This window comes from Nelumbo nucifera, chromosome 6 (genome assembly GCF_055504915.1).
Source record: "Nelumbo nucifera cultivar China Antique chromosome 6, China Antique-T2T, whole genome shotgun sequence".
Lineage (NCBI taxonomy): Eukaryota > Viridiplantae > Streptophyta > Magnoliopsida > Proteales > Nelumbonaceae > Nelumbo > Nelumbo nucifera.
The window spans coordinates 23,356,643-23,365,159 of record NC_142654.1 but is presented as its reverse complement, the minus strand read 5'-3'; the positions used below and the strand labels follow the sequence as shown (position 1 = coordinate 23,365,159).

General features: G+C 37.8%; 1 long non-coding RNA gene across 1 annotated transcript; it reads left to right on the top strand.

The window, feature by feature from the left end:
• Window positions 1–3,216: 3,216 nt before the first annotated feature.
• LOC148790663 (uncharacterized) lies at window positions 3,217–5,090 on the top strand. The gene is made up of 2 exons (XR_016077940.1): window positions 3,217–3,697; window positions 3,799–5,090. It is a non-coding gene; the product is annotated as an uncharacterized LOC148790663 (long non-coding RNA).
• The last annotated feature ends 3,427 nt before the right edge of the window (window positions 5,091–8,517 follow it).

Below are 8,517 nucleotides of genomic sequence, written 5' to 3'. Positions count from 1 at the left end.
CCATCTCCACACATCTCGCAGCACTCTCGTGACTTTCAATCACATGCGGACGTGTCAGCGATTACTTAATTGGTGGGTCACAAGGAATTGATATCTGCTCCTCACAAATCGCTTCTAACACCCCATTTCACCGTGGATTGGGAAATATCCCATGAAAATTGGGAAATATTCTCCATGTGCGGCTGAAACATTCTATGAGGTTGATGTGAAGAGCCCTCTTGTGAGTAGCAGATCCTCCGCCGCAAGGCCTGCCATGTGCTCTCAATTTTCAACTTAGTTTGGAGCTTAGATTTGTTATCCACGAGATGACCTCACATCTCTACCCACTAGACATGACAACTGTGCATTGGGATTATAGGAGTGGATACGAGTTGAGTCGAGCCAAATATTTGATTATTCGAGTTCAACTCGATAATAAAATATCAAACTCGAATTTGGGCTCGATTTGAACTAAAAATATCAGTTCGAATAAAAAACATTTATATTCAAGTTCAGTTCAGCTTGAACTTGATAATGAACCTACTCGAGCTCGAATTCAAGCTCAAATCCGAGCTCAGTGTTTGCAGCATTTCTATTTTGAGGAGATCCCCACGACCTTTCCCTTGACGCAGGTTAACCTCCCACCAAGGGTGGAGTCTAGAGTCTAGACAATCAAAAACATTGACCTAGGAGTGGAATCCGCATCTACTGCAACCATGGCCACAGCAAAATCTTACAACCTTCAAATAATTTACGGTCACACAAGTTTTCAAGTCAGTGACAAGTGGCAACTATTTCCACCCAACATTACCAGCTAAGCCATCTGGCAATTTTTGTGTCACACATTTATCATAGAATTATTATTTAAAGAGAACATTTCGAGGGAAAAATAATATGACCCTCCATGTCCCTTCGTGGAAGAAGCTTAACTAATCAACACACAAGACTAGAGAAAATTAAAATGACAACATCAAAGGCGGAACACTTCATTCAGACCAAAAGACCAGAATTTTGAAGCTAACATTTCAACCATTTTTCAGAATTTACTTCAATTCAATAAAGAAATGAAACAGAATATCTTCATTCAAGTTGAACTGAGATAACTGGTTTTCTTTAATATTTTCTTTCATTCGCCTCCATAGACTGGTGTACAAGCATTTGAAATTTCAGTTTTTGAATCCTCGACAATGGTGCCAAAAGCATGCGATCAACTTTGAAGTCGGAATGTGTATAATTTGTTCTAGTCTAATTGGATGAATGCAACCAAGTAATCTGACTTATCATTTTATCAATTGGACAGTGCAAAAGCACCTATGACATGTGTTTTCTATGAGGGTGATCAACTGATCATTTTATTAATAAAATGAGCTAAGTGGCAAACCATCTACACCGTGGACCAGGTTCAGTTTGATAGTCATAATTTAATTTGTTACAATGGGAGACAACTTTTTAATTGAAAAATGACTTGTAGAAATTCAGAATGAATGTTATCATTCTTCACCTAATCAAGAAAAAGAAATTATAAACTTGAAGAAAAAAAATTATAAACCCGAAACATTGCATGACTAATCATTCGTCCCTTTTGAGAAGTCAAAGGAATCTCAAAACATATTATAACATAAAACAACTAGAAACAAATCAAGAAAAAAAAAAAAAACTAACCACACTAAAAATTACAGAGGAATCTATAGGGATGAACCAAAATCCCTATAGAAGCCATAAGAATTACAAATGAATCTGTAAGATGAACGGTTGAACCTAAAGGTCCTAAATTAAACATTACATATTTCAACTACCTTTTTAATGGTGTGGATACAACTTGCAAGATGAACCAAAATCACAAAGACCCTGTAGAAGCCATAAGAAAATCCAAAATAAGAAGAAGAAGAAGGAGACCGGGAATCGTAGAGTCACAGATCATAGGTAATCCTCTTCAATGGTGGCGTCTTCACTTGTTGCACACTCGCACTTGCTCTCTGTTTGTCTGTGAAACTGTGACTTTTCATGTTCTCAGTCTTCTCTTCTCACTTTTCAAACCAGTTCGACAATTCAAGACTTCAAGTTTCAATTGAATGTTATGAGGGTTTTTTCTTTCCTCCCACCCCATTAGACAAAATAAGAAAATCTAAGATACAATATGGACCACAATATAAGTGTGTGTACACCAATAAAATTAAATATAAATTATATAATTATATATGAATATTATATAAATATAAAAATTATATATATAGGGCTCGAATAGGCTCGCGAGCCTAACAAACCGAATTACATAGTATTCGAGCTTGGCTCGATTAGTAAATGAGCTCGGTACTCAGGCTCGAATTTAGTTCGAAGCTCGGTCTAGACCAAGCTCGAGCTCATGAAAAGCTCAATTCATATCCACCCCTAATTGGGAATATCTCCCTTGTCATTCATGGGGAGAGATGTTCCCAATATGTGGTGGTGGTGGTGCTTGGTATGGATGTGGGCACACCTTGTGGGTAGCAGATTCCGAGTTGTGGATGATACCCAATCAAGGTATATTTTTAGACTCGGGATCTCCTACCCACCACAACTCTGCCCACAAAATACTATCGAAACATTTCCCCATGCATAACACCATGTAAGGTAGTGAAATATTCTCCACATATGATTGCGATCTCATGGATAGATGTAGGTAGAGTTGTCGTAGGTAGGATATCAAGACTCACATTTTTATCCTATCAATCAGTCAGTCTGAGTTAAATTACAATTTGCTGAAGGCTTAAGCTGTGCAACAAGATGTGGAAATGGTTGTAGGCCCATGTATTTTATGACCATCGTGGAGTGTTATTATTGGTTCCACAGCTCATTGAATAGCTATTATATTCAGCTAATCTTATCTCATCTAAGCTAAAAGTATTCAACAAAAACTGAAAAATCTAAAAATTGAACCGAATTGTTAATTGAATATTTTGGTTAGGTGTTTTATTTTTGTCAAGAAACAGATGGTACAAGTTCAGTTTCTATTAAATGAAATGAAAAATTGACAGTTAATCAAACTAAATAGTATATATTATATATAAATTTATATGCAATGTATTTATAAATATAAATATATGTTATATTTATAAGGATAACTGTTATGATTTAACTAATTGATTAACTCTATCTTTACTGTTTAAAAATTGACTAAATATATCCATTCTGACAATTCACTAACTCTACCTTTACCGCTGGGGTCCCTTTATTTTCGGTTAAAATCCGTATACACATGACATTATGTGAATTTTAAAAATTTAAAAACCCAATGTTACCCTCATCCCTTTCCTATGGACCGACAGCCCCTACAATCCGGAGAGCTTCTCTGGGATCTTGCCAGCAAGCTCATTCCAGCTAGAAATCGCCGGGAAAATGTTAGTGAAGCTGCAGGTTCCGGCGAGATTCCGGCAAGTTTGAGTGGCGAAATCGAAAATACAAGAGACTTCATTGATTCATAAGAATCAACAATAATAACACCAACAGCGGCAACAAGAAGAAATCTGAGGAATATAGTAAAGAAGAGCCCGAGGTGGTAGCCACGGCTACTGTTGTGGTGGTTCCAGCGCCGTTCGTTGTCGGCCGAAATCGATCTCCCTCAAGGAAGCTCGTTCTCTACACCAAACCAGGTTGCTGTTTGTGCGATGGCCTCAAAGAAAAGCTTCAAGCGACTTTTTTAGTTGCCGGCCCAGATTCCCTCCACGATGTTCATTTGCAGGTTCGTCCCCATGCTTTCTTCCTTTGTTTTTCCAAATTTAGATCTTTATATGTGTTTTGTTTGATATGTTTCTTATTTATTTTGTTTATTTTATTGAATAGATAAGATCGCGTCCAATTACCGACTGCCGCAACCACCGCCCACGGTGGCGGCATCGGCAGCGCCAATGCATGTCTGCAAGACTGCAACCCTTGCGAGGGTGTTCTTTTAGCGGTGGTGGAAAAGATTACAAATGAATGCAATACAAGGCTGCTGCAACCCTTCAAAAATTAAACGTGTCTTCTATTTCAATCACCGTCCGATGTCTTCCACCGAAAAAGAAGAATCCCCAAAATCCAGTCTCCCCATGAAACAGATCAGATGAATATCTATAACCGTTCCAGAAATATTTTTCAAGTACTTTATTTTTTATTCGAGGTGATAGGCCATTAAACAACGTCTCTTTCCCCTTCACCTTATGTTAGTTGTGACGGGATGACACAGTAGCAGCGCACCCTCTCTCTCGCCTGTTCTCTCTTTCTCTCTCTCCCGTCTCTCTTGTCTGTTCTCTCTCTCTAGACTAGAAAAGAAACATCAGCAGCAAAGGGAACAAAGGAGTCTGGCGGTCGCTTGTTCTCTCTCTTTCTCTCTCGATTTTGGATCGACCAAAATCGCCACCGCCGCTACAATTTCCGGCGGCAGCGGCGATCATCTTCTTCCTCCGCCCCCTTCTCTATCTATTTTTCAATCGACAAAATTGCCGCAGCCACTGCCTCCACCCTCTTCTCCTCTCCTCTGTGTATTTTTCGATCAACCAAAATCACCGCCGCTGCTGCAACTTCTAGCAGCGACGATGAATGATGGTACGGGAACAGATAAGGGATAGTGAGCGGGTTGGGTCCTTTGGGAGATGCAAAGCACCCAAACAATAATAACCATGACAGTCATGGAATAGGTGCTCAGCAACATCAGATTTCAAGCATAAATGTGGACTCAGCAGCTGCCATGCATCAGATTTCTTCTTCCTCCGTCCCCTTCCCAGATCTAGAGATCTGGCACTTGCGACTTTAAAAAAAAGGAGAAGATTTCTCCTATTTTCTTCTTCCTCCGTCACACCCATCTGTAGATCTGGGACGATTTGAATGAAGAACAGGGGAGAAAAAACTCACCGACCTCCAGCGGAAGTTCGTGGTGGTTCCAGTGCCGTTCGTCTTAGGCCGGAGTCGACTTCCGCCAGACCTCCGCTGTTCTGTGTTTGCAGTGACCGCCGTCAGGTGACGATGGCGATGGTAGCATATCTGACAGATTGAGTTAAGTTAAAAACAAGGATAAAAATGTAATTTTGTATGGGGATATAACGGACATTTTACCTTTTTTTCGTTCATATTTAACCGTTAAGGATACATTTAATTAATTGCTAGAAACAGGTATACTTAATCAATTTTCAATAAGTAATTAGCTAAACTATAAGGATAGTTTAAGAAGTTTATCTTATTTATAATATACACTATTTTTATATTAAATTATATATTATATATTAATATATTTATTTATAACACATATTATAAATATAAAAAATAAAAATAGATGAATTGAAACAGTTGGAAACCAAACAATCAACTGGTTAATCGATTGATTTCTATTCACGGTTTTTGAAAAATTAGTGGTACCGATTCGATTAAAAAAAAGACCATGGATTAATTAACTAAATCATGAGCATCCCTACTTTGAGGGTGAAGATGGCTACTTACATTCAAAGTGAATTTCCGATAAAACAGAGTATGAACAATTCGGTGATCCGTGTTTGGATGTCATCTTCGTGTGTCAACGGTGTGTTTGAGATAGAGAGAGAGAGAATGACGATGGTAAAGATGATTCTAGTGCAGGTGTAGTTAAGAAGATGATGAACAGTGGTTAGAAAAAGTAAGAAGAAAAAGAGGGGGGGGGGGGGGGGGGAAGAGAGGGGACAGGGAAGGTCGAAGAGGAGGTCAATATCACTCTTTGCATTGGTGTCAATCAGTCTCTCTTTCCAAAGTGTTATAAAAGCCATTAAATCACACAATGAGTTTGTAAGTAATGTGGCAAAATATGATCGGAAGGTCCATATAAATCATGGACCAAACAACCCACTTGATGCGAGTTCAAAGTAAAAGAATCAAAGTAAATTACACAGATAGCCAATTGCCAATGGTAATGCATCATGTGCCAACAATTGCTAATATATCATTCCCATTCTATCAACAATTATACCTAAATACACATGATAGGGGGGATGATTAAGGGGTGGGGATAGAGCAAGGTGCATGTAGGTCTACTTCGGGGTGCAATTGAGTTAAAGCTAAGTGGAGTCAAACTGTTGCATGTCTTGGTTCGGTTTAACTAAAATACTATTAGGTTCAAGTTTGAGTTTGAGTTCAACTTGAATTCTATTTCTTGGTTTGAGCTCGATTCGATTAAATTTTCAATGAGTTTGAGTTCGGCTCAAAAGATTGAAAATGCATACATTTTTATATTTTATAAATATATGTGGCATTTTTAATATATAGTATATTCTTATATTATATAAATAATATAAAAAATATATTTTACATAATATATTATAACATATACTTTTATATTCTATAATATATGTATGTATATGTTAATTGAGCTAGGCTGACGAGCTTTTGAACCAAACCTTTTATTGGCCGAACTCTAGTTCAAATAACTAATTAAACTTACCTTGAGATCGAATTCAATTAAAACCTAATTGAACTTGAGTCTAAACTATTTAATTAGAGTTTTGTTCGATTGCAACCTTTTAAGTCTACTAACCTTACCACATAGAGCTCGCAGTTATACAGATGATTCGATGTATTTATATTCAAAGAGACAACAAGTGATAATCTCAACCACTGGATCATCATCAGAAGCCAAAAATACTGACAAAAAGAAAATAGGTTCCTTTATTATGTTTCACATTTAAAGTAGTTAATGACCTCAAATTCAGGACGAGAAAACTATACATACAAAGTGGCAAGCTTTTAAGCTGAATTTGTAATTGATTTAGGACATTAAACTGGGTTTGGTATGTGATTAAATAATCAGATAAGATTGATTTTTGAAATGTGGTTAAATAATCTACTAAGATATATAAGAATAGGACCCCTATAGTTAGGATATGAAGCACGACCTATATTTTCTATGACATTAGACTGGGTTTGGTATGTGGTGCATGAATCTCTGTGAGGGCAGTTGGATGATGTCCATTGTCCAACCTTATTATATGCTGCTGAGGCTTCGGCTTTTCTATGACGCCCTGTATTTTGGTGCCCATTTGAGAGGGGGCTTTTGGTGTTTCGAACTGGGCATCACACAGGAATGCTATAAGTTATACTTGGTAAAATTCCAGAAAGTTGGCTATTTCCACTTTGGTCTAAAATTGTTAACAGACGTTAAGTATTATATAAAATGACAAAAATGTCCTTCACGTGTCATCTAATTTTCTTATGATTCGTATCCGATTTCTAACCAATAACCGTTGACTAGCGATCTTCTAAACCTGTATCTCTGCAAATGCTCTCTAGCATCTTATACACGTAAAACTCAAAACTAATACAGATGGCACTAAAATGTCTCCTATTGCGGCGAGAAGAGGCACCAATAAGAGCAGAAGTGACGTTACCATCACAAACATGAAGAAAAACTCCATGACACTGTAGCTTGAAATTACAAAGCTATCAACGGATAGTTCATCTCTTTAAGCACTGGCATCTCTGGAAGAACAACTCCCACTACCACGTCTCTCCAGTGAGGCTCATTGCTCCCTTCGCCGGTGGTTGCACTTCGATTTGACCAATTACATTGTCTGGATTGTGTCTAATAGAATATCTTAGACACCCAGTTGGTTATTTTGGGTTTCCGAGTAGTTGGTGTAGATTACTAGAATTTTCTTGCACCTTTTTAGAGAATATCAACATATTTAAGGACCTCATCTAATAGCTTAAGCTTTTAGGTTGAATGGTATAGTATCAAAGCCACTTAGACCAAATGGTCTAGTGCTCAATCCTCATTACCTCTATTATAATTAATTAAGTTTCAGCACAAGGTATGGATGAGCCTATGCTTGTTCACACTTCAAGCTCAATGGGCTTACAGGTCTAATCTTGCTGGTTTTATGACACCAGGTGTCACGACCTTGCAAATCGCATTCAGTTTGAATTTTCCTTCTCTTTTTTGTTCCAATGGTGTAGGCTTTGGATGGTCTGTGGAAAAAAAAAAGCCAAATCTCACCCTATGATAGATGAATTCATTCCTACTATTGAAGGTGGAGATGGAATTTGCTATACCCATCCGAAAAAACTACCATGTCAGAATTTTTACCACTTCATCTCTCTCTCTCTCTCTCTCTCTCTCTCTCTCCTCCCTAATGGCTCTCCAGCTAAGGCCAAGAGGAGTGCTACATTGGCTGTCTATGAGCTTGTTATGAACTGAAACTAACAACTACTGTAACAAGAAACAAGAGTGAGGTAGGGATGGAGGAGAGTGTCGTTTGGCCTGGCCTGGTTCTCTCTTTCCTTCCTGTTTTGATTAGAGGTGGGCCTACCATCTAAAGGTAGAAGATAATGACCAGTGTCTTCTTTTGAAGGGTAATTTTGACATTTTCAAAAATTTTAAATTGCACATGTCATCACATGATCAGAGATAACTGACAGTCAGTTAACGGAAGGGACCAACTACACTTTTTGAAAGTTTGGATACTATAGTGACACGTTTGAAAGCTTCGGTACCAACTTGACATTACCCCCAAAGTTAAGGATACTAAAGTGGAATTTTCCTTATTTTAAACACAAGATACACAG